Source organism: Pan troglodytes, chromosome 3 (genome assembly GCF_028858775.2).
Source record: "Pan troglodytes isolate AG18354 chromosome 3, NHGRI_mPanTro3-v2.0_pri, whole genome shotgun sequence".
Taxonomy (NCBI): domain Eukaryota; kingdom Metazoa; phylum Chordata; class Mammalia; order Primates; family Hominidae; genus Pan; species Pan troglodytes.
This window is the reverse complement of record NC_072401.2, coordinates 14,348,149-14,376,066: the sequence shown is the minus strand read 5'-3', so window position 1 is coordinate 14,376,066 and position 27,918 is coordinate 14,348,149. Positions and strand designations below refer to the sequence as shown.

The window sequence follows — 27,918 nt, the reverse complement described above, 5'->3', positions numbered from 1 at the left end:
ACAAGGAGAAAAAGCACTGGTCTTAGAGTCAGACTAGATCCTTTCTTAGTTCAGCAATTAAATAGCCTGGCTCTTGAATTTGGGCAATTTGTTTCCCTCGTCAGGGCTCAGTTTTCTCATCTATGAAACAAAATGGTTAAATTACATAATGTTTAAGTTTTCTTCAGCTATGACACTCAAAGTTGGGGAATATTGTCTTCTGGGTTCACTATGAGCATGTCAACTCTACTTCATTCTCTGCCCTTCCCTCTCTACCCTTCTTACTCTGTACATCTGATAATTTATGATTCTGAGTGGTGACTGTGAAGTAGAGGATAATGAGTTAAAATTATGCTTCCACTGAACAGTTTGGTTTAAAAACTGCTTTCATGGTCACTATGTTGCTTCTTTCTTACAACAGCCCTGTGAGGGTATTAATTTTCTCATTTCTAAAAATCAAGAAACTGGAAAATGTTGGAGCTTGCCCAAAGTTACTCAGCTAATGAGTGACAAATTCAGACCTAAAGTCAGGCGTTTGGCTTGCAGTTAGTAGCCTAGCGTATGATAACTCAGCTCATGGGACCCCACAGCACAGCAGCCTCCCCTGCTTCACCAATGCTAAGAGAGCCTTGACTTGATGTTATCTGAAGGAGATAAAAGGATGCAGATTAAGTGGTTTGCATGGAACACATCTATCTTTGTTGTTTTATAATTAAGCTATCACTTATCCTCAAGAAATCAGGTATAAGAAAAAAACCATCTAACAACAATGTTGTCCTAGAGACAACGCATTATCTTGAGAAAGAGTGAAGGGTTCATCATAGACAATATTTAAGCATAGGATAAATAAACTCCTGATGGGACTGAAGGAACCAGACTTTGGATGAGACTTAACCTTCAGTCTCTGGTGAGGTGTTATTTGCACTAGGGCAATTTAAGCTTGTGTGGAGGGTTATTTTTTTCTGACAGGAATAAATAAATCTGTATACCAGCAATGATCAATTGGAATTTGAAATTATAGATACAACACCATTTACATTAGCACCCAAAAAACTAAAATTCTTAGATATAAATCTAACAAAATATGCACAAGATATATATGAAGAAAACTATAAAATTCTGACAGAAGAAATCAAACATCTAAATAACTAGAGAGATAATCCATGTTCATGGATAGGAGATGATAAGATGTCAATTCTTCCCAATGATGACATGGATAAGATGTCAATCTTCTTAACAAATTCAAAACAGTCCTAATTAAAATTCTAGCAAGTTATTTTGTGGATATTGAGAAAATGATTCTAAACTATATGGAAAGGCTAAAGACTCAAAGTAGCCTATAAAATACTGAAGAAGAACAAAGTCAAGGATTGGCACTACCCAACTCCAAGACTTACTGTAAAGCTTGTACAGCCATCAAGACATTATTGTTTTGGTAAAAGAATTGACAAACAGGTGAATGAAACAGAATATATAGCCCAGAAACAGGCCCAAACAAATATAGTCAACTGATCTTTGACAAAAGAGCAAAGGCAATTCAATGAAAAAAGGTAGTCTTTTCAACAAATGGTGCCAAAACAACTGGACATCTACATGCAAAAATAAATACATAAATCACAGATCTTATATTTTTACATAAATTAACTCTAAATGAAGCATAGATCTAAAGAAAGTGCAAAACTAAGAAGATAACAAAGAAAAGTACTGAGGTGACCTTGAGTTTGGTGATGAATTTTTAGATACAACATGAGCAGCACAACCTGTGAAAGAGAAAAATGAACAAATTTGACTTAATTAAAATTGAAAACTTCTGTTTTGCAAAATATATTCTTAAGAGAATGGAAATAAGAGCCACAGACTTAGAGAAAATATTTACAAAACACATATCTGATAAACACCTTGTAGCCAAAAATATACAAAGAACTCTTAAATCTTAAGAATGAGAAAACAAACTACCCAATTTAAAAAAAAAGGGGGGTAAAAGATCTGAACAGACACCTTACCAAAGAAAATGTACAAATGACAAATAAGCGTAGGTTTAGTAAGCATATTAGGGAATTACAAATTAAAACACTAGGAGCAACCATATAAGATCCTATTATACGTTTATAAGAATAGCTAAAATTTAAAATACCAAATGCAAATAAGGTGCAATATGAACTCTCATTTATTGCTATTTATTGCTGGTGGAAATGCAAAATGGTATAGCCACTTTTGAAGACAATTTGGCAGTTCCTTACAAAACATGAGATACTCTTACCATATAATCCAGGACTCATGTTTCCTGGGTATTTACCCAAATGAGCTGAAAGCTTATGTCCACACAAAAACTTGTACATGAATGTTGATAGCAGTTTTATTTATAATTTCCAAAAACTAGAAGCTTGCAAGTTGTCTCCAACAGGCAAATGAATAAATAAACCATGGTTCATCCATATAATGGAACATTATTCAGTGATAAAAGGAAATGAGCTATCAAGCCATGAAAAGACATGGAGGAACCTCAAAAGTATTTGTTAGGTAAAAGAAGTGAGTCAGAAAAGACTGTATGATTGCAACTCTATTACACGCTGGAAAAGACAAAACTATATAGATAGCAAATAAGTCAAAGGTCGCTAGGGGTTTCAGAATTTAAGAGCAAGGAAGAGGTGGAGCACAGGGGATTTTTAGGGCAATGAAATTGTTCTATATACTGTAATGGTGGATACTTGAAAATATGCATTGGTCAAAGCCCATAGAACTGTACAACACAAAAACTGAACCTTTATGAAAACTACAGATTTCAGTTAATAATCATACCAATACTGGCTCATCAGTTTTAAGAATAATGTACCACACTAACGCAAAATGTTAATAGCTACATAAGGATGAGAGAAGGAGAAGATAGTTAATGTGCTCTGGGGTGATCTAGCTGCAACTACTTGTACACATGTTTTGAAATCTTGACAGTTAGAAGCGTGCCCCTGACATTTGAAAGCTGCCAACAATTCTTCTCTTTCTTCCAAGGAGGTGGCTTAGATTCCTCTATGAGGGAAGAGAGAGGCTTTGTTTAGGAAAAAACACTTACAGGGCATTTTAATTAGACAAATGTAAAGTAAGAGCCCCTTTTGAAACAGAGAGACCTAAAACAATAAAAATTCAGTTGTGTCTGTAAGATCTGTGACTGGGTGGCCAGACCAGGCCCAGGGTTTAGAGGGAACCTTGGTTATTCTCTCCTAAGGTCTCTAGAAAGCCAAGGGCCTGAATCTAGGGTAGGAGAAATGCACTTATTTTGCCAACTCCCTCTACAGGTGCTGTATTAGTCTGTTCTCACACTGCTATGAAGAAATACCTGAGACTGCGTAATTTATAAAGGAAAGAGGTTTAATTGACTCACAGTTCCACATGACTGGGGAGGCCTCAGGAAACTTACAATCATGGCAGAAGGCAAAGAAGAAGCAGGCACCTTCCTCGCAGGGTGACAGGATGAAGTGAGTGCAAGCAGGAGAAAATGCCAGATGCTTATAAAACCATCAGATCTCATGAGACTCTATCATAAGAACAGCATAGGAGAAACTGCCCCCAGGATCCCATTACCTCCACCTGGTCTTGCCCTTTACACGTGGGAATTATGGGGATTATAATTCAAGATGAGATTTTGGGTGGGGACACAGCCAAACCATACGGGTGCTACGATGGGCATCACAACTGGAAGACAGGCAAGAGCTGAGGATGCTAGGAGCAACTGTATCTGGTAATACTCATCTGCATTGTCATTCCTTTCTCATTCCACAAGTCTTCAATAGTGTTTTATAAACCACACTATAGAAAATTAAAGGACAGACCTGACTTGTGTTTAACGGAAAGCAATATGAAGAATATCACAGCTATGAGGAAAGTCAGGCTTGAGGAAGCCAGAAGCAACCTGAAAATAGACTGAGTGTTTATTATAATTTATATGTTGAAATCTTTACCCTCCAGGTTATGATAGAATCCTCTCACCCTCTTTCTGCTATGCGAAGACACAGAGAGAAGCAAGCCATCTGCAACCTGGAAGAAGACCCTCACCATAACCTGATGATGCTGTCACCTTGATTTGAGACTTTCAGTCTCCAGGATTGTGAGAAATAAGTTTCTGTTGTTTATAAGCCACCAAATTTACAGTACTTTGCTATAGCAACCTGTGTTTGACTAAGTGACAGAGACGATAAGGGCTGTGGGGGTTCTGAAGAGAGAGGGAGTGCTCTGTGAGCTGGAGGAAACAGGGCAGATCCTGGCCACACACTGAGAACGAGTAGGGTTCAGATGCTAGTGGAAGAAAGCACTTTCCTGGTAGGAACCAGGGGTGAGCAAATGTGTCAATTTCATAACAAGTAAGTTCCATCTTTAAAGGCTATGTGATACGTTTTTACCAGTCAGTTTGGAAGCAAAGAAATTGTCTCCTTGTACAAATTTTGGAACCAATTTGCCAGCCAGAAGATGACCACATACTCTCTCTCTCTCTCTTTCTCTCTCTCTCTCTCTCTCACACACACACACTCACTCACAAACTTTCAGAATCTTATGCTGTGTAGGTCTTGCTGTGTAGATGCTGAAAGAATTCCAAAATATGTCTGGCTCACTCTGAAGTTATTTTTCCTTCCCAGGCTTGAACGCAAAATTGTGTTTTCATATTTCTTTCAATCCAAGTCCTGCGGATCTGCTTAATAAGATTCAGACTCATTCTTTCTGTCTCAGGAACTGAAGAAAGAGAAGTCTCTGGGGTTGGCCCTGCTTGAATTCTCAGCAGACTTCACAATAAAAAAGTTCAAACATTATGGCCTCCAGTCATTTTCTAAAACAAACAAAACCAAAGCAAGCCTGGTAGGCTCTTTCATGACTTACATGACTAAAATCCTCTCTCTCTCATTTTTTCCCTCCCTCCTCCACATACTCTTCAAATGCATGTGAGTCATGCATATGCTTGGAACTCGATTGATGAGTCCCCGCACATCAGTGTGAAATGTCAGTAAGCAAATTAAGCAAAAGTTCTGGCTGGGGAGATAAGTCGAGGTGAAAAGCTGCAGGAGCTGCCTGCTCAGGTCTGGTTTCCTCAGAGGAGGGAGGACTGGTAGGAGTCCAGGACCAGAGACAAGCCAGTTGTCAAGGACAAGGCTCATGGTCAAAGTTAGGACACAGTCAGAGAAGATGCAGGAAGTTGGAGCAAAGCCAAAGCCATCAACCCTCACATGAGGCAAGCTGAGACTCAGTGGAGGAGGAGAATGCATGAGACGGGGTGGGCAGCCATCCTGGGGTCTCATCTAGCTAAGGCGGCCATCCATACAACCTTTGCCATGTGGTTCACTGTTACCATATACCCCCAACCTCCTCCTGAGCCTCCCCACCATGCCCTGGTCCTAACTAAGAACCAGCTCTTCCCTGGTAACTTGATTCCTTTGCCGTCCTCTCATGTGGAGTCAGCCTGTTCTCAATCTGTCCTTCCATGTTCCTCAGAGCTGCTCTCAGCATGCTGGCCCCCAGCACCAGTCCCAGCTGCCTATGTCAAAGCTTCTCTCCCTCTTGAGTCTCAGGTCCTCCAACTACACTGACCTCCACCCCGCCGCTGCTTTCCCTAACCACCACCTGATTAGTACTCACTCTCATGATAGTCTGATGATGACAGTGGTATCTGGTCCACAGTCTTCCCTTCATCCCATATCACCACCCCAGGTGACATCACGGTCATATACAGTGGCCAACCTACACCATTTCCAGACTTCTCAGGGTCCTACCTTCTCATCTCCCCTCTGCATGCAGCACTCCCCATTCATCATTCAACAAATAGTTACCAGTACCTACCATTCACTGTGCTCTGAGCATGGTGCTGGGATACCAAGGTGAACACAGTCCCTGCCCTCTAGAAGTGCATAGTTTAATGGGAGAGACAGTCACATAGGAGAGGGAAACATAGGAACTCGATCTGGTGAGAAGGATGTGGCAACAGGGCCCCACCCTGCAGAAAGGCAGGGTCTACAATGTTGAGATGGTAGATAATCTACCTGGGCTGTATCAGGATCCCATCAGCAGCAGGGGGTAGAACAAGAGGGGTCTAACTCAAGTGGAAGGTAGGGGAGGCTGGCATGAACTATGTCATGTCTCATAAATCCTTCTACATTAAGTTTTAAATGAGGAAAACCTGATTACCAACCAGAAATCAAGGCAGAAGCTCGATGATAAACATGGGACCTTACTCATCTTTATAGACTGGCATCTAGTGCTATGCTGGATCATGGCAGGAGCTCAGTAAGTGTTTTTCCAACAGAACTCAACCATCATGAACATGATAAGCATAAGAAGGGCAGGAGGGGAAAGCTACAGAGCAATCCACAGGGCACAAAGTGGGCAGGTTGGATACCCAAGCACGACGAATTCTAGATCCCACTTACCTTTGCAGATGGGGCTCCTAAAATGCTCCATGATTGGGTTTTCAGGGTCCAGGCCTGGCTTGAGTCCAAGTGGGAGGTGTAAACATGAGGAGCCAAATAGGCCTGGCACAACCAGGATCAGCCTATCATGGGGTCAGCCTCGCTAAAAAGTAACGTGGGGCACTAAGAGGAATCCACAGCAGAATCAACCCTATCTTCTGCCTAGAAGCCTCTTCTACAACCTTTTCTTGTGGGACAACCACCCAGCTTCCTGGAATATGGACCATCAAACTCTAGAGCAGGTATGTCCAGCCTGGGTCCCCAGCAGAGTCCCCAGACCCACAGGAGGCTTCAAAGACAACCCAGGAATCTATGGGACATTACTATTATCCTTAAAATACTAACAGACATTGAGGATACACATGTGAACCAAAGTATTCTTATTTTTTACTGAAATTAGAACCAACTCAGGGAGCTAACCCTGGACATGGAGATCGGAAACTATGATTAGAAGCTATATGTGCATTTGATTAAATGTAGAGGGGAAAGTGATTCAATATTTATTGTTAAGTGTAGTTTTTTAGACAAAAATCTTTCAAAACCTGTTGTACTTTGCAAAGAGTTAATAAAAAAAAAGGACACCTTGTTATAGAAAGGTTGGAAATCATTTGACAAGAAGCAGGAGACAGTTTGTATATTTCATCAGCTCATTACACCAGGCCAGAAGCATCTCATTCCCTGCCTGAGGAGATGCTGATAATGTAGGGTAATCCTGGGCTCTTAGTCAAGGAACGATGCAGCCTTGGACATGGGGAAGCTGGCTTACCAATCAGCCATTTATGCCGCCTTCTCTGTACAAAGCATATCTGAGGGTCATTAAAGACTTAATGAGTGGGTTCTCTATACAGAAGTATCCAGTTGTATTCCTTGCCCATGGTTTTTTATATTATTTAGTAAAATCACAAGTTTTAGATATTAAGAAGCCTAAATTTAAAACCAACCTATCTCACTTATTGTGAACATGACTTTGGACAAATATATTAGTGAAGACATGTGGCTGCAAGTATCAAAAATCCTAATAAATAGTGTCTTTAAAAAACTAGGGGGTTTTCTTAAATAAGTAGAATTTGGGTAATCTTGAGATGGAACAATTCTTGAAGGGAATCATCAAGGAACTGGGTTCCATTCAATTTCTACTCCACCATCTGAGGGAGTATCTAAGTGTTCATCCTCTTTGCGGTATCATCTCTGTTACCCCTCTAGCCATTGCATTCACATGCCAAGTAGGAAGAAGAAAGATAAAGGGCAGAAAGCATGAAATCAACTGAATCTGTCTTTCTTTTTGTCAGAAAAGCTTTTGCTTAATTGGAAGCCTCATTCAGAAGATTTGTGCCTGTGTATCTTCATTAGCATATTGCAGGGACAGTCTGGATAAAAACCAGTTGATAAAGAATTGACATTTAAAGAAAGTGTTACTCAAGGAGTGGTATATAAGGATTTTCTTCAAATAGAAACAAGTGTTCTAAAATTTAAAAGTTACAAATCCTACTGAAGCCCATCAAATACATTTAAATTATTAGTTAAATGTAGTTAAATGTAATTATTAGTTAAATGTAGTTAAATGCATTAAGATGTTTTTGTTATAAATATAGTTAATAATATGTTTGAATGAGCTAATAATGAGAAAGAAAGAGAGGAGAGAGAAGGTCAAAGATGGAAGGAAAGAAAGAAAAAAGAAGAAAGAAAAAATGAAAGGATAAAGGGAAAAGGGTAGGGAAAAAATCTCATTGTAACTTTTAAAGGTTTAAAAATTGGTAAATAAAAGTAAAACATAAGCATTAATTCTGTCTTTTCTATACCAAGTATACCTGAGGGTAGTCAATGGACTATTGAGGGGGGTTGTCTTCACAGAAGCATTCCAGCTTTAAGAAAAATCAGCGGGCACCACGGCTCAGGCTGTAATCCCAGCACTTTGGGAGGCCGAGGTGACCTCCGATCAACTGAGGTCAGGAGTTCGAGACCAGCCTGACCAACATGGAGAAACCCTGTCTCTACTAAAAACACAAAATTAGCCAGGCGTGATGGTGCATGCCTGTAGTTCCAGCTACTCGGAAGACTGAGGCAAGAGAATCACGAACCCAGGAGTCGGAAGTTGCGGTGAGCCAAGATTGTGCTGTTGCACTCCAGCCTGGGCAACAAGAGAGAAACTCCGTCAAAAAAAAAAAAAAAAAAAAATGATAAAATAAGAAACTCACATTTTGTGAACTTTAGTAAAATAATGGATCAAGGAATGGCCATGAATGGCTACTATCATCACAAAAAGAGAGTCCATTAGACACAATGGAAAAATAAACCATCATCTAAAGATTGAGATATTCTTGCTAAGATCTTCAATCTGAATCTATCAAGCTTCAAGATTTAACTACCAACTTCAGGAAATAGAGTTGCAGAGGAACATGTTAAACAATGCCACAAGCATGCAATCAGCAAAATCCAGAGTGTGGGAAAGATTGCAGGCCAAATGAGTAGTTTTTTGTTTTTTCGTTTTTTTTTTTTTTCAACGAATAAGTTGCAAGGGGAAATATAAAAAAAAAAATAGAGGGAAAAGGAGAAGAGGTTTTAAAATACTGGAGGTACATCCAACAATTGCAATATATAAAACTTATTTGGCTACTGATAAAAACTACTAAAGATATAAAATAATTAGGAAAATTTGAACATTGACTCAATATTTCATTATTATAAGTAATTTTTAATTATTTAGATATAAAAATAGTATTGTTATTATATTTCCATAAATAGTACTTACCTATAAAATACATGGTGAAATTCATATAGATTAAATGATATAATGTCTAGAAGTTGCTCCTAAATAATCCAGGGAGAAGGAGGAAATGGATGGAGATGCAGATAATATAATATTGGCCCTGAATTGGTAATTGTTGGAATTGGATTATGGGTATATGGGAATTTACTATACTATTATCTCTACTTTTTTATATGTTTGAAATTTTCCATAATAATTTTTCAAACATTAACCAACCTCAGAATGAATCGCATTAGACAAAAGTACTACTGAACTTGGCTCAAAGTGAAGAAGAAACCACTCCGAGTCAATGGTTTTCTTCATGGAACTGGCTACAGTTTCTTCCCAGTGTCCTAATGAAGAGGGCTCAGAGTTGACATCAGAACTAGAGGGCCCTTGTGCTGAAAGTTAAAGTAAAACAAAATGTAGAATTTCCATTCCAGTCCCTGTATCATCTTCACAAAATTCTGAGTTTAAATTTATTATAAATTCCTAAACTATATGATCCTACTCAACCATAAAAATCAAAGTATGATTGCTGCAAATGATCAAAAACAGGTAAATAGCACCTGGTTAGAGTATTGTGGTTTAGCAAAGCTTCTTTTTTTTCTGAGTATGCTCCCAGTTATACATTCATATATATTTCCACATAATTATGAGGATTTTTAAGGAAAGAAAATATGATCATAGAGAAGTAAGGTAATTTGAAATTCATCCCAAATTAAATGTTTGTTCACTCCATCAACAAATATTTGAGTGTCTACACTCTGCTGGACATTGTCTTGGGTTTACAGAGGCACTGCTGAGGACAAACAAAAGGTACAGCTACTGCCTGGTGGAGCTCACAGCATGGGGAGACCTAGGAAAACAGAACATATATTGTAAACACCCATGAATACCTGTAAATTACAACCTAGGTCCATAGCAGCATTATTCCCAATAGCCAAAAGCAGAAGGAACCCGAGTGTTCATCCACAGATGAAAGGATAAACAAAACGTGGTATAACATACATGGAATGTGTATAACATACAATGGAATATTATTTTGCCTTAAAAGAGAAGCACGCTCTGACATATGCTACAATATGGATGAACTTTGGGTACATTATGCCAAGTGAAATAAGTCAGTCACAAAAGGACAAACACTGTATGATTCCACTTATACCAAGTGTTTAGAGTAGTCAAGCTCATCAAGACAGAAAGTAGAATGGTCATGACCAGGGGCTGGGGAGGAGTAGGAACATTGTTTAGTAAATACAGAGTTTCGATTTTACAAGATGCCCTGCCTTCCATAGGTATGAATGGTGGTGGTGATGGTGGCACAATCATGTGAATGTACTTAATGTCACTGCATTGTACACTTAAAAATAGCTAAGATGGTAAATTTTATGCTATATGTGTTTTACCATGTAACATTTAATTGTACCACAATTAAAATGTTTTAAAAATCACAACTTAAGGCAACTGCTACCAAGAAGAAGCAGATAGCTATTTTAGTAGGCACTATTTCTTCCTTCTAAGCATCCATTTCCCACTCTCTCCTTCCTAATATTACCCAGATTTTATTTAGAAGTCCATTTCCTCTCCACATTATCATATGACTCAGGAGACACTAATACCTTTACACCTCTACTGGTGAATTCTGATTAGTCTAAGCCAATCACACCATAACACTTCCCTGTCAATTTATGGGTCTGAGGATAGGTTGGGTACATGAACCATGTTGGTCCAATTATACTGAAGTAACACATTTATATTTATATTCCATGGTAGAAGGAGATGGAAACACGGGTGCATATTGGCTCCATTGCTGCTGGCAGCCATATTGTGAGCAGGAGAATTACCTGCTTTAGGCTGAAGGTAATGTAGGGAACAAATCATGGAAAAACCCAAAGAATTTGGTTACAGAAACAATTCAGTGAGTGACATTGCTGAGCCACTGAAACAACCAACTCGGTAGCCCTTCTACCCCTGGGCTTACTGTTATGTCAGATAGTGCATATTCTTATATAAGCCGGTTTAAGTCTGGTTTCTGATAGTTCAGCCCACACCATCCTATGTTAAGTATTAAAGCCAAAAAAGCAATGAATAGGAGTAACTGGTCTAGCTGTAGAGCTCAGGATAAACAGCATCTGGGGTGAGGCAATAGAATGTGAAAGGGTTCTGTGGCAAAAGGAAATGGAGTTCTGTCCAGGAGTTCCAGGAAGTGAAAGAGTTCCAGCCTGGCAGAAGCCTAGAGGGAGGGGCTGCAGGTGAACTATCATACAAGATGAGGTTGAGAGACAGAGGGGAGCCAGACCCCTCCATGTAGGTCCTCTTAAGATTTTGGTTATAATCCTAATGAAAGTCAGAAGCGATCGGTGTGTTTTATGATGTCGTGATTAAAGGACCAGATTTGCTTTTAAGTAGATGCTATAATGTGGAGAAGTGATGGGAGAAAGGACAAGGTGGGGGCAAAGAAACAAATATTGCAGTTCAAAGATGGCAGTGTCTTAGGCTAGGGTCGAGGCTGTGAAGCTGGAGGAAAGAGACAGGTTTGTGAGCTTTCTGAAAGGCAGGTTCAATGACTCTTGGTGCTGAATCAAATATATGTTGTGGAACAAAGGGGTGTGAGGCAGAGGGAGGTATCAGGGATGATTTCTAAGTATCTGGGTATAACAGGATGAATGAGGAGCCTTTTAGTACAAAAGAAAGAGTTTGAACTTCAAAGACAGAAGTAAACCTAACTTAAAATTGATTTAAGCAGCACTCTTAATTATAATTAATAGACATAGTAACCATTTACTAAGCATTTAATATAGGACAGAATCTACATAATGCACTGTACTTTATCATAATCCTCATAGCCGACTTTGTTTTCTCAGGAGGGCCCAAAAACATCTCTCATCTCACATGCTCTCCTGCAATGTGACCTTGCCCTAGTCACATCAAGAAGTAGTGTCTACATCCCAGCTCTTAAATCTGGGAAGGCTGGTAACTGTTTCTATCAATAGAAGATGCCAGTTTCATCTATAAAATGGAGATTACAAATAAGAAAGAAAAATAAAATTAAAATGGAAAAATAGAATATGGCTGGGAACAGCAGCTCACACCTATAATCCCAGCATTTTGGGAGGCCAAGGTGGGAGGATCACTTGAGGCCAGAAGTTCAAGACCAGCCTAGGAAACATAATAAGACCTTCATCTCTACTTTTGAATGGTATATTTTGCTTTTCTATCTTCCCTCTATCTCTTGGACTCCTTTCTATCTCTTGGACTCCTTTCCATATAAGTTTATCTCTTACATTTTTTGTCTTTATTATGAATGTAATATATAGTCATGGTTAAAAATTAAAACTAAAGTTCTAAGGTGATTTCTCAGCTGTACTCCCCAGAAGTAATCCCTGTTAAAAGCTTGTGTGTCTTTTTATTATGTATGTGTGTTTCTTTTAGTATAGATACGTACTATGGTTTATTTAGTCACTTTTCTATTGATGTCACTAGTATCTGCCTTCTAAAAAAAAAAATTAGCCAGGTGTGGTGGTGCATGTCTGTGTTCCCAGCTACTCAGGAGGCTGAGAAGGGAGGATCATGTAGCCCAGTTTGAGACTGCAGTGAGCTAGGATCACTTCACTGCACTCTAGCATGGACGAGAGTGTGACCCCACCTCCAAAAAAAAAATTGAAACTGGCTGTTTTTGACTTTTTTTAAGTTTTTGTTTTGTTTTGTCTTTTAAAGAATATGTTAGAACTGTTGCTATTTGATTTCTGAGGTTAAGTCATAGAAAGCCATATAGCTTCTGATAAGTTTTTATGGGACTCTTATTCTGGGAAAAGCTAGACCATGTAAGTGGTCCAACTAAGGCAGGACAGTAAGGTCTGGAGGCAGGAAACCTAAGGCCAATTCATGCTGACTTCCTAGAACTAAATCAAAAGGAAAACCCCAACTTTTCATGCACAAGTAACTAAACGACCAGAGGCTACTCCCTTTGCAACTCACTGCCACCGCACCTTTTCTGCCTGGCTGATGAAAAATTGAAAGTACCTCTGATTGGTCCCCTCCTGCAACCAATCAGACTGATTGCAGGCCAAGTCTTCATTCGCAGAGGAGTATAACTTTGTAACTTTACTTCAGCCTCTGATTGGTCACTTTCAGCAGCCAATCAGACGTTTGCATAGGGAATAACTTTGTAACTTCACTTCAGCCTCTGATGGATGGCTTTCCATAACCAATCAGACTGATCACAGGCCACTACTTCGTTTACATAGGGTGTAGACCAAGTAAGTAACCAATGGGAAACTTCTAGAGGGTATTTAAATACCAAAAAAGTCTGTAACCAGGGCTCTTGAGCCACTTGCTCAAGCCTGCTCCCATTCTTTGTAGTGTTCTTTCATTTCAGTAAATCTACGCTTTTTTTCATTGCTTTGTTTGTGCATTTTGTCCAATTCTTTGTTCAAAATGCCAAGCACCTGGACACCCTCCACCGGTAACACAACTACTCTGAGACCACCAAGCTGGGGTGGCCACACGGAGGCATTCTGGTTGTCAGACTCCACTGAACTCCCTGCCAACAGTCAGCATCAACTCACCAGCTAGGATGATCAAGTCACCTTGGAAATGCATCCTCCAGCTCCAATCTCATGACTATTTCTGTCGCCATGAGAAGCAGAAACAAGCCATGTCCATTGAGCCCTGCCCAAAAGAAAATAATTGTGTACAAAATAACGGATCGTTGTTGATCTTTTATGGCACTAAGTTTGAGGGGTGGCCAGTTACACAACCCTGCCATTGTATAGATAAAACAAAATAAATAAATAAGACTGAAAGAAACTTGCTCAGGATCACAGAACCAGTAAGCACAGGAGCCAGAATTCTAGCTAATCTGTTTGATCCAGAGTCTGTGCTATTTCTTCAATCTCATTGCTGCCATGTTTTTGGTCACATCTCAAAATTAAATTGCTATTTCTATTCAAAACATCTTCAAACCCTAATCTCAAGCATATGCATTTTGAAAGTAATCTATTCAGCTTAAAAACAGCATCCCACTAGTAGAAGTAAGACATGGACAATTGCAAGTGCTTAAAAAAGGGTTTTGGTGGGTTTTTATTTTCTGTCCCCTATTATTTTTTCCCAAGCAGTAAGGAATTGATAGAAAATTAAAACAGACAACTTCCATTTTCTTTCAAGGGAGATTTATGACCATTGTCTACAGAATTTCTAACCGTAAAGTGAATTGCAAAACAAAATGTTTTAAAATAATATATTTAAAGCAACACAGTGTTATGTACAATTAATGCAAGAATAATCAGAAGTGATAGTTGCTGAGTAAAAGTAAATCCAGAGAAATATGAGCTATAGGGGTAATAGCATTTCATGAAACACGAATCTGTCAGTGAAGAGAACAAATCAAGGGAATAATCAGGCATATTAATGACTCCAGAGTAACTTTCTCTTACTCATCAGACATCTCCAAGTGGAACTCTATCTCTTTGCCACTGCCTTCTTCCAGGCCCTTAGGACTCCATCCCAATGTCCCTGCAGCCTCTCTGAGCTGGTCCTCGTACCCCCAGCCTCACCACCACAACAGTACACCAACATCCCATAGCCCATCTTACCTTCTCCCCTTTTCCAGGGCCACTCCCTCTGCCTAGAATGCCCACTGCCTGCCCCTGACCAGGATAAAGCTTGCTCTTGCTAAACATTTCCATCCACATGCCATCTCCTTGAAGCTGCCTCTCCTGGAGTGTTTTCCAACCAGAGATGGGGTACTTCTCTTCTGAGTTCCTACAAAACAGCAAACTTAGCTCTGCAGTAGCTCTTCAGTCTACTTGCCAACGTACATTTACTTAGTGACACTGTGTAAGCACACTATTCCAGGCGCGGGGGAGACAAAAGAGAACAAGATAGACAATCCCTGCTTCAAGACTCAGGCCTAAAATCAGTGCCTCTCAACCAGTGTAATTCTTCCCCCCAGGGAACATTCGTCGAAGTCTGGAAACATATTTTATTGTTATGCCTGGGAGGAGTGCTGCTGGCATCTAGTGGGTAGAGGCCAAAGATGCTGTGAAACTTTCTACAACTCACAGGACAGCCCCAACCACAAAGAATTGTCTGGTCCAAAATGTCAACAGTGCCAAGGTGGAGAAGGCCTACTGTAAATAAGCAAATAAATACATAGGATCATTTCAGGGAGTGTTACAAGCCATGAAGAAAATAAATAGGAGAATGTGTTAGAACACTGGAGTGAGAGAGGAGGGAGACTCTCTAAGAGAGGCAGTGAGTAGAGATTGGAGAGGATGACACCCTCACACAACCAGTATGATTCTACTGTCTGTAATAGGTCCACCACTTCACCTGTTGTTACTCACAATAACACCTTGTGATACCGAACACCCACCAAGTGCTAAGGACTGACCCAGAGACTCATTCTGTTTGCCACAGTATTTAATCTACCTCTTGCTGCAAATTTCTTGTTTCCCCAGATTGAAGTTAACTTGAAAACATGAATTTGTTTGTATTTCTTATAAAATGCCCAGAACAGCCATGCACATGAATGAATGAATGAATGAATGAGAATGATTTTTCCAGAGCGTGCATGAGAGATTCAAGAGCTGAGCACTTCATCCTATGGTGATTTCGTAGAGTATATTAGTTTCCTGGGGCTACTCTGACAAAATACACAAACTGAATGGCTTAAAACAACAGAAATTATTCTCTCCTAGTTCTGGAGAGTAAAAGTCCAAAATCAAGATGTCAGCAAGGTCATGCTCCTTTGGAAACTCTGGATAGAATCCTGCCTTGCCTCTTCCAGCTTCTGACTGGGGCCAGCAAGCCTTGGTGCTCCCTGGCTTGCAGCTGCATCACTCCAATCTCTGCCTCTGTTATCACACAGAATCCTCCCTGTGTGTCTTTGTCTCTTCTTTTTAAAAGGACACCAGCCATATTAGATCGGGGCCCACCCTAATGATCTTTCTTAACCCAATTATGTCTGCAAAGACCCTATTTCCAAGTAAGGTCATATTCACAGATAACAAGGGTTAGGACTTCAGTGTATCTTTTTTGAGGATGCAATTCAGCCTATACAAAGCAGAAGGGTCTGGATGGACCACTTCTAAGCCTCAAGCATTTCAGCTGCAAATGAAAACCACACTAGCCAAGGCCCACCCAATAAAAGTGCCTGTAAAGCACTTAATACAATTGGAGCCAGCTGCAGTGAAGAAGCAGTAGGATGAGCTTTGGAGTCCTGTGGTACTAACACTCCAACTGACTGGGCCAAGTAGAGGCCACAATTCCCCTGCCATTCTTCGCTCTGCTCTGGTTCCTTATTTGGAAAATCTAAAAATGGCAATAAATCCTTGCATTTTCCCAGGGCCTAGCAGCAACCAAGCAACTTTTCACATATTATCAAAAATGATCCATCCATTCACCAGTGAGGAGGCAAGACCAGGATTAATGCCCCATCTCACAAAGGCTCAGCTTCCTCATCTGTCAGGTGTTCATCATAACACTCACCCTTACCTGCTAGGCTAGGATCCCATGAAGTAATATATGAAAAGTATCTGACACATAGTGGGAACTCAATACACCTTTTGTAAATAGATCAGTAAACTGCCTGGCATGAATGTAACTTAAATTTCCTCCTTGTAAACTCACAGTTTCCTCTAATTTTTATATTACTCAAGTCCCCATCCTGCATTCTGCAGGGAAGAAAGACCCCTCCTGAATATGTCTGGACTGTATTGGGTGATATGGAATTTCTCGTGTGTGTAGGCTCCTGATGGTAGCCTCTCACCTCCTATTCCAAACGCCTCCTCTCTGGTTCCTATCTGGGAATCTCATTTATGCCCCTTCTGCCTAATTCCTGTCCTGTCGCTGTATGTCTTTACCCCAAGCATGGACAGAGCCCTCTCCCCTTCATTCCTCAAAGCACTCAAACACAACGCTTTTATGTGAGACAGATTTTCCTGAAAGCTTAGGAACCAGAAAAAAAAAAATTACAGCATAAGATAGAAAAGAAACTCAGTCTCAGACATTGCTGCTTCTGTGGTTCATCAGTCAAGCCCTCCCAAGCCATCTCTCTCCTGGACACGCACCTGCTGTTATGTTGCTGGGATCTGCATTCTGTCAACATATTCTCACACCACTGGCCCCAAACCCCAATAATCAGGTTCCAACCATTATCCTCACCCAGCTCACTGGCACCTATTCTCCAAGTTTCTAAGATCCCCAGGAAGAACCTAAAAGATTGTATTATTTATTACAAAGGACAATTTTAGATCCCCTAAAATTAATTAATCTCTTCATTCATTCCGAAGTAGGCCCAGAGGCCTTACCTTTTATGATCAAAGGCCCATTGAATAATAAAAAGTATGATTTCTGTAACTGCCCTCTTTGACCCTCAGGATGCAGAAATTACTGCAGCCTGATTCTACATAGGAATTCTCCCTTCACACCACAAAGGGTAGGTCCTTCATACCTATCAGTTTCTCAGTGCCATTTGGGAAGTGAAGGCTAGGGAAGTTAGTTGACTAGCCAAAGAGCTGTTTAATTGAATAAACATAAAGCATCAACCTACCAGGAGCAAAGCTCAGGTCAGTAGCTTACCTGACTCAAAACTCCTGTGTGAATACTCGCCACCACTCCAGCTGTGTATATGTGGAAATGCCTAAAGGACACTTTCCTCCTCAAGTCAACTAAGTACTCTCAGCTCTGCTGTGCCAAGCACATGTCTCTTCCTGGTCTTGAGATGTCCGTTCAGAAGACAAATTCTCACTTTAGTCTCCCACCTTGAGCCTTATTCTGCTTTGGGTCTTCTTTGAACAAACCTCACCACTCATCACTGCATACTATATTCACTAGAGTTCTCGGATGCCAGCAACCAAAACAGACACTGGCCACTTTACACAGAAAAGGAATGTATTGATGGATATTAACAGTGAATCTAATTTTAGAGAGGACTGGAGAGCCAGGGTTGGAGTGGCACGGCCAAGAGCTGTGCCCCCAACCCAAAAAGAGACTCTTGAAAAAGTCGGAAGTTACTTGATCAAATAAAATGGTGGGTGGAACCAATGGGGAAGGGAACAATACTGAAAGCCTGAGGACAGGTGTGATGGTCCAAGCAAGAGATGATGAGGGTCTGAACTCATGGCAATATCTGCAGACTAATAAGATGTGGGTGAGAGAGCAGAGACATTCTAAGACCACTTGTAATGGCTAGTTGGGTAATGGGATGCACGATAGTGCCACTGACTCCAATAGGGAACGCAGGGGGAGAAGCAGGGATGGGAATGAATGGCAAGGGGAGAGGATGAGAGCCGCCTGGGACATGCAGAGGTGTAAATAACTCTGTGTGTCTATCAGCAAGTGGACCTCAGTGAAGGGGAGATGCTGGGAAGAAAACACAGGAGTTTAAGAACTTGACTGTAGAGAATAAAAATTGTTCAAGACCAAAACTGGGATGACCAACTTTTTCCAGTTTGCTTGGGATTTTCCTGGTTTTAGAACTAAAAGTCCCACATCACAGAAAACCTGTCAGTCTGAGGCAAGTCAGAACCCACTGTGTAGGGAATAAGAAATAACGTGAAAGGAAGATTTACCCAGGGTGACTGAGCTTGTTGGTTTCAAAACCATAGCTGAAACCCAGGCTTTCTACCTCCTAGGCCATTGCACTTTCTTCACACTCTGCCAGTCAAGAGCTAAATTGAATGAATAAACTAGAAAGGTAAAGTATTAGGATTCAAATCCCAGATTCCTGACCCACCAGGTATATGACCTCAAGCAAACTAGTTACTACCTCTGAGCCTTACTTTTCTTATCTAAAAACCCAGAAGTAATATAGGTATACTCCCTAATCCCAGGATGAAATGTAGGATCAAATAAAAACATAGAGGCAGTGAAAGATGGAGATTCTGCCAGCATGCTGACGAGAGGGAAAGAGCTGCAAAAAAATGAGCCTCTCCGCTGATTTTGAAATCAAACCCCATGAGTGCTGGGTCTCCCGCAGCCCAGCCCTCACACTGGTTTAAAAAGTTTAACCCTCACTGAAGTGTCCTCACAACTCCTTTGAAAAATATAGTTTCGCTACTAAAACTGTCTGGAGTAAAATATATTTCCTCCAGAAAATGCTGGTGAATTTACCACAACTGGGCTGTTCATCTGTTCAAAAGCAGAATGGCATTTATTGCCAATTGCTCGCTTTATGGATGAAAAGAAACAGGGAGCCTAATAAGCTTGGTTAATTTTTTTCTTTTATGGCTCCAGCAACTGCACTAAATATTCCGTCTGCTTTTCTTATGTAGTTTGGAGACTGCTCGAAGCTTCAGAACTGTTGCTAGGAAGGTTCCAGCAGAATCATGTGCTACTGCTTCAGCGGAGACCCTGGAAGAGAGGGGTTCTGAGAACTGACCCCAAGAGTCATCCCTGCTGGGGGTCTGCATAATCTCTGATCAGTTCTACAAAATTGAGAAAATAACTTTTAAAAAATCACTAGGCTGGAATGTAGTTATCTAAATTTACATTTATTACAATTATATAAGGTTAAAAATTCGGTTTTTCAGTCTTACCCCAGTCACCCTTCAAATGCTCATTAGCCACACATGGTTAATACTCATTAGCCACACACGGCTAGTGACTACTACATTGGACAGTGTAGATCAGAATATTCACATTGTCTCAGGAAGTTATTTTGGACAGCATTGACCTGGAAGGTCGCTTAAATGTTAGAGCTGGGATTAAATGTTAGGCCTTCAGTGTTCTTTGTACCTTATCGTGCTCCAGAGATGCTCCATGATCAGTAGATGTGCGCATTATCTGTAATGATTTGGCTGAAATGATTTTGACTTCTGTTGGGATTTCACTGTGCTTTAAAGACACAGAAAGAAGCAGAATGGCGTTCTAAAGGGAAGAGTTGTGGACTTTACCCAGGTCTGAGCCCTGACACTCATTAACCATGTGAATTTGGTTAACATCTTGGGCCAGCCAGAAGACCTATTTCAAGTGCTCACCCCCGACTATCCCGCAACACTCACACATCCACCCTGATGTTCCCACTCGTTTCATTCATCAACTATTTAAGGAGTTCAAGAGCATCTGCTATAGATCACACACTGCTTTCTCTGGAGCATGATAATGTACAAAGAACATTGAAGGCCTAACATTTAATCCCAGTTCTAACATTTAAGTGACCTTCCAGGTCAATGCTGTCCAAAATAACTTCCTGAGACAATGTGAGTATTCTGATCTGCACTGTCCAATGTAATAGTCACTAGCCGTGTGTGGCTAATGAGTATTAACCATGTGTGGCTAATGAGTATTTGAAGTGTGACTGGGGTAAGACTGAAGAACTGCATTTTTAATTTTATATAGTTGTAATAAATGTAAATTTAGATAACTACATTCAAGCCTGGGCAACATAGCAAGACCCCATCTCTGCACACAAAAAAAAATTAATAGCTGGGTGTGATATCACACATCTGTAGTCCCAGCTACCCAGGAGGCTGAGGCAGAAGGATTGCAAGAATCCTGCTCATGGGTCCATCTTCATTTGGCCCTAGAACCAGTGCTTCAAGTTCTGATATTAACTGGGGGTGTCAGGCAGCATAAGGATTCTGATCAGCATTTGTCCTGAGGCCACAGGAAAGCAATCCATCTTTTAGAGAACTTTTCCATTGGTGACCAAGAATGTTCTGCATGAGGAAACCTATTAACCGCTTCATGTGAGAGAATATTTACAGGAAGTTAGAAAATGCTGACTTTAGCTAAGGAAAATGCCTCTCTGTGGAGCTTTATGGCCGATTAATGCCCTGGAATTTCATTGAGGGGATTTATAGATAGAGATTATTAACTAGCTACACAGTGTATTTTTAAGTATGTTCTTACAAACTAGAGGTGCTGTTTAAGGTGAGGCATGGGGTTTCTAAGGGACGAAAGAGAGCTCTTTAAATAGAATTTCATAGAAAAACAAAATGTAATGCTCCAAGGTTGTCAGCCACAGGCAGTATTTCACAAAGTCTAAGACTCTCAACTTCAGAAGCACCTTAAAGGTCATAGCATCCCAGCTCCTTCTAATGCCTGAATTCTCCTGACACATTGATTTCAGCTTGAACAACTCCTATGGGGGATCTCCCAGCATCCTGAGGCAGCTCATTCATTTCACATTGGATGTGTGATATTGTTAGAAAGAGTTTTCAATGGTGAGCAAAAATCTAGGGAAAGAATATGGTATCTTAGAAGCATTTTGGGCTCTGCCTTTTTCAGCTCTGTGAGACATAAAATAGAGAGAGAATAAAACAGTACTGTAGGGTTGTTGGGAAGACTAAGCCAGATAGAGAGGCAATGTGGTCTGTTCCACACCATTTCCTTCCACTGGCTCTCCATCTTCAGCTCTGGGAGTGAACTCATGATTAACTTTTCACAATGTCTCCCTATCGTGGTAATAGCAGTAGGTGTAGTGGTGGAAATAGTCATACAACTACTGTTATAACATTATTTTTATTAATACTATTATTCCTAACACCTCTTCCACAGACTTGTAAATATGTGACCATGGGCCACATTGCTTCACCAGGCTCAGTAACCTTATTTCTTATCACAACTCTCATCTGTTAGATTTCAGGTGTCTTATGGTCTTAATGATTCAACAGGAATCTCTCAATGTGCCAGTGAGTGGCTGGCCCTGATAACAGCAATGTGAATGACACCTAGAACTTGCCCATTATTCCAGCCTTACTTCCCTGATGGTGATAATGATGTTGATGGTGGTGGTGGTGACTGCAATGATAATGATGTTGATGGTGGTGGTGGTGACTGCAAATTATTGATTTTCGAGGGTGACCATGAGTCAGTCACTGTGTTAACTGCTTAGCATAGATAATTGCTTTTAATATTCATAACAATATTGTGAGGTGCGTATTGTTATTATAATCTGTATTTGACAGATAAGAAAACTGAGCCAGACAAATTAAGTAACTTATCTCAAAAACATATGCGGAAGCTGAAAACAATCTGGGCAAACCCATCCCAGACTGTGCTCTTTCCCACTGCATAGTAAAGGTATTAAGAGAGCAAGTTCTGAAGCCAGCCAGGAGTTGCTCCCATCCCAAAGGCAGAGAGAAAGGCAAGAGATTATCACATAGTAACAGCACCAGGGACAGCAAAGGGACCTTGACCTGAAAGTGAAGAAAGAGAGGAGCAGATGGATGGATAATTTTGGAAGATAAGATTTATAAGATTTGGTGTTTGATTGGATGTGAGATGACGGAACCTTTTCCTAAGGGAGAGAATGGGGGAAGGATAGCAAGGCCAGTGTCCATCAGGGATGACAATAAGGTCCCTGCAAATTTGTAAAATGCTGGAAAATCAAGCCATTGGACAAGAAAACACAAATGCTTTTAAAAAGAAAAAAGTCAGCTTAAAAAAAAATAAATTTGACCATTGGGATTATCAGAATGAATAAAATTCTTCCCAGAGACCTGGTTCTTGGGCTCCAACATGTTTAGCCAGTTTTCACGCGACCCCTCTCCCTCTGCCCTTTAAACATGCCTATCTCCCAGATAAAGCTGAAACCTTTTCTAGTGACCAGAGGATTCTTTTTCCAACTCTTAAGTCTGGTCCAGTTTCCCGCTAAATTCTACTTCAGGTCCTACATTCAATTTCGGTTTACTGAAACCATGGGTAAACATCAGTGTCTGCATTTCACGTGCAAGTATGTTTCAAATTTCTTTTTTTTTTTTTTTGAATCGGAGCTTCACTCTGTCGCCCAGGCTGGAGTGCAGTGGTGGCGCCATCTTGGCTCACTGCAAGCTCCGCCTCCCAGGTTCACGCCATTCTCCTGCCTCAGCCTCCCGAGTAGCTGGGACTACAGGTGCCCACGACCACGCCTGGCTAATTTTTTGTACTTTTAGTAGAGGCAGGGTTTCACCGTGTTAGCCAGGATGGTCTCAATCTCCTGACCTCGTGATCCTCCCGCCTTGGCCTCCCAAAGTGCTAGGATTACAGGCATGAGCCACCTCGCCCAGCCTCAAATTTCTTAACCAACAATTTACTGACCAGCTGCTAGGAACCAGGCACTGCTCTAGCACCTTACATTTATTACCTAATTTACTATTTGCCTTTACTCTTTGCCTGTGAAATGAGTGCTGTGATCATTCCCATGTTATATATGGTGAAACAAAGATCAAGGAATTTGCCAAGACACAAATAGTTAAGCCAAGATTTGAATGCTCACAACTTGATTATGCCAGAGCCTGTAATTCAAAGCAATTAGTGTATTTCTAGTTCATTCAATAATTATTTATTGAATCCCTAGAGTGTACCTTTTAACCTGTGAGGTACTATTTCTTCTAGTTTAAGGCAAAGTATCAAAGCATCATAGAAAATCAAAATTTGGGTCAACTAATCAAGCTCCCAAATTATATAAAAAAATTAATGCAGAAAGAAGGACAGTAACTTATCTAAAGTCAGTCAGTCATGATAAAGCCTGAATTCAACGTTGATCTCTCATTTCACCACTCTTTCAATATGATGCAGTACATTAAAAATACTTTGACAAAGATCTGCTCTACAAATTTATAATATGGTTATTATTGTTACTGCCATTCCTATCCCACCAGGCAACATGTTTTTCACACAGTAGATAGCTAACAGATATGTTTAGGCTATAAAAAGTCGACCTAGGAATGTTATTTAAAACTTGAGGTCTTAGATAAGAAAGGCCTTTTTGGAAATATATACGAAAGGTGTTTTTTTCAGGGTCAACATTCCACTAGTACTTCAACTCATTAATTATATTTTGTGGTTAAGGTCAACCCAATACCTTTGCCTGTAAACTTATAACAGATTGAAAACAGGTGACCTGCTTTCCAGACTCTCTTTCAGTAGTGAAGCACTTGGAGAAAATTGCAGTGGATTAGCTCCTCAGGTCCAGGCTAATGAGGGCCTGAACTGCCTAGGAAGCTGCACCATGGTATTGGGCAGATGTGTTATGGGAGTTCACGGCTCAGACTAAAGAAGTCAGACAAGGAAATAAAACTACCACTTTATCAAGCAGGAAACTAAGGCTCCCCAGGACTTATGAGCATAGTGACTGAACTAAGAATTGAAGGAAGTACAAGCCAAACTCACATCTTTCAACTGCAAAATTCTAGAGTATTAATCCAATAACTTCCTAAAGATATCCTTTCTCCATATTCCATTATGGGGAGATAATAATCAATAGTGATTTCAAAGTTATATCTATGGAGCAACTGCCTTTTGTCCAGAATTGAACTGGATGTCTTGAGATTTCCTAGGAAGTGCTTGATATGTAAAGAATGTCTAGACCACCAATTAGCATAAGAAATGTGATGAGCAAAAATCCAAAGATCCTTTTAATTCTTGCATAGTTCTGATAGATCCTAAAGTTATACAGCAGAGTAGTTAAGAGCATGGACTCAGATGCTAGATTTTTGGGGGTTCAAATCCTGTCTCTGACACTTATTAGGTTGACCTTGGCAAGTTACTTAATCTCTCTGATGCTCAGTTCCCTCCATCCCTGAAAAATGGCATAATATCAGTACCTGTCTCCAAGGGGTGCTGCAAAGATTAAATCAGCATATGTAAAGTCCTAAGTCCAACTCAGGATCAGGCATGTAGTAATAATTTTATGAGTGAGTGCTCATTGTGTCTCCAGAGATTGGAAAACTAAAGCTGACAAAGTGTCAGTGAGCCTAGAGGCAGTGCAGACAGCAATGATAGTGTGAGTCAGAAACTGAAGACCTGCTGCTGTAATGATACACCAGATGTGATACTCTTTTCCTTGACTCTTTCAGGATTGCAAAAACAATTCTCAAGCTATCCTTCTTGTACTGGAAATGGGCAATTCTACTTAAGCTGCCTGCTGTAGGTAGTTGTTTGGATGTAATAATCTGTTTTTAATCTTGTGTATAAATGAATACCGAGGTTAGTCAGTGGATGCATATTAATCCAAAATAAATGAATACATTTGAATTAATCAGATCTTGAGTTTTATAATGATATTAGCACAAACTGCAATGATAAATCTTTTAAAAATTAGATCCAATGCTGCTTAAGGCTATAATAGAAAGTATATTCAAATATTTGAATAGAAAGTATATTCAAATCTGGAGATTTGAATATACTTTGAGACAACTTTAAAATGTAGATTGGTCTGGCTGTAGCTTGGGGGCAGAAGCAGGGGACAGGGCTGCAAGAGGACACTGTTGAACCACATTCTATGAAAGGGTGATAGCAACAGGGCCCGCAAAGTCATAAAAACAAGAATGAGCAAGAGAAAATCAATGAAACAGGTGCATTCCACAATTCATAGTTCATTTTCTGGCTTGAGACAGAGGACCTTGGGACTTCAATTCAATGCAATGCAACAAGCAAGAATTAAATTAAGGCAGCATGATGAAGAGGAGGGATTTCGGCTGGTTCTTCTACTTACTTATTGTTGATCTTGGACAAAATAACTTTGCTAAAGCTATTGATCTCATCTGAAAAATAGGCTTTATCATCCCAACTTGGAAATAGTGGTATGAGAACCCAATAACGTTCATTGTAAAGTGAACGTCTTGGTTCATAAAGATCAGGGTAGTAATTAAAAGAATAGAGTAAGACTGCCTGGATTCAAATCCTAGCATTGCCATCTGCTAGCTATGAGACTTTGGGCAAATTTCTTAGCCTCTCTTGAGCCTTAGTTTTCTCACTTATAAAAAGGGGAGATAAATTGAGGATTGGTGTGAGAATTAATTGCAAACATGCAGTTCTAGTAACAGGGAAATACTTAACAAATGTTAGCTATTAGTCTAAACGATGGTTATTGATGTTATCTTGTTTCATGTGTGGTGATTCTTGCTTAAGAAGAAAGACAGGAAAGATGGAAGAACTATGGAGAATATACCAATGCAGAAGAGAATATGTCACCAGAGTATCAAGAAGAGGAGGAAGAGAATAACTCTGCGGGGAGGCAAATATACGACACCCAGAGCCCCAACCTCTCCTTCCCCCATGCAAGGAAGACACTGCTAACTACACAAGCCTCTCCCCTACTAACCCAAGACTTAACCTTGAATATTTTTTTCTTATGTGGAAGGTTAGAAAACTGTACGGAGGATTACCTGAAGGCAAGAAACTGAGCATTACTTGTCAAAGAGAAGAATGAAGGGCCAGGAGAACTCTAAGCTCCCTCTCATGAGAATGGGTCCTGTGTAAAAAAAAAAAAAAAATTACGTTCTGTGATAAGCCTAAAGATGGAGAAAACTTGCCCTGATGTCCAAAGCTGTGATTCCTACCTGTAATTGTTTAGAAATTAAAGTATCAATGCCCTGAGATCCAATCAGAATATTTGAACCATCTGGCAGATGACATAGTTTTGGAGCCTTAAGAAGAAAATCCCAAGATGGTTGTAGAACACTGTTTTTTAACTATAATGGATGGAAAAGGAGACTGGATAAAATATGAACTCTGTCAGTAAATCATTAACTACAAGTTTGCGACCCAGAAGTAAATATATGGGTAGATGTTATAGAAGGAGGTGCTGAGGCCATTCTCTTAAGGATTTGGGATGAAGATGGGGTAACCCCACTTTGTTATGGACTTAATGTCTGTATCCCACCCCCACCCCAAATTGATATGTTGAAGTCCTAACCCCAAATATGATGGTATTTGGAGATGGGGCCTTTGGCAGGTAATCAGGTTTAGATGAGGTCATGAGGGCGAGGCCCCCATGATGGGGTTAATACCCTTAAAAGAAGAAAGAGCTGAAAGTGCCCCTAAAAGAAGTATCTACCAGAGTTCTCTCTCTACCATGTGAGGACAAAATAAGAAGGAATTCTTCTGCAAGCCAGAAAGAGGGCCCTCAACAGGAATCAAATCACATACCTTGATCTTGGACTTCCCAGCCTCCATACTGTAAGAACTAAATATCTGTCATTTAAGCCACCCAGTCTACATTATCTTGTTATAGCAGCCTGAGCTGACCAATACACACTTATTCTATGACTAGCACTTGCCAGGATTGGGGAAGAAATTCAGGAACATGGAACTTCATCTTTAAGTTAAAATCATTTTCTTATATATGCAAGTGCACCTGCAGGTAAACACACACACACACACACATACACAGATCCCACACACACACTCATAGATAAAACATGCAAATGTGACTGTCACTTACAAAATTACCAACATTCACTAAATGTTTATTCATTCTTCCTGAAGGAATTATACTTTCTGAATGCTTACAACTTATGATAAGCAAAAATAGACTGTTTTCCTTTAGCCAAAATAAAATCTCTGTGTCCTTGGTGGTCAATTGACAGACAATCCACCTACCACCAAATAGTTCCTCATCATCATCTAATGCACAAATGCAAGAACTTTTAGGCATTGATTCTAAATCAGCAAAGTGTCAATAGATTTTCAATAGGGTCAAAAATAATTGAATCAACACTAAAATTTCCAAAGGCATGTGGCAGGTACTTTCAAGGATACTCTCCCTAGAGAAGTACTCCTACATGGGTCTGAAAAAGCATCTTCAAGGACATTTATTGCAACCTTATTTGAAAAGATAGCTAATTAGAAAGAAACCTACAGGGGTTACTTCAATAGGGAAATGGATAAACAGGAGTATTTTGCTTGATTTTGTTTTTAATGAGGTAGCTCTATAAGTATTAGATCTACAAAAAAGCATTGACTGAAGAAAAATAAGTTTCAGATAAATACACAAATATAATGCTTTTCATGTCAAATAAAACCAAAACACAAAATAAC

General features: G+C 40.1%; 1 long non-coding RNA gene across 4 annotated transcripts in view; it reads right to left on the bottom strand.

The window, feature by feature from the left end:
• LOC129143697 (uncharacterized) overlaps nt 1-27,918 on the bottom strand; it is a 106,781-nt gene that overhangs the window by 39,861 nt on the left and 39,002 nt on the right. Inside the window, exon 3 of one of the 4 annotated variants that reach the window (XR_010156476.1) lies at nt 26,265-26,350. The exons of 2 other annotated variants lie outside the window; for them this stretch is intronic. This is a non-coding gene — a long non-coding RNA (uncharacterized LOC129143697). Of the gene's footprint in view, nt 1-11,997; nt 13,840-26,264; nt 26,351-27,918 lie in introns of those variants that run through there. One more of the 4 variants, XR_010156477.1, reaches the window with a different exon arrangement.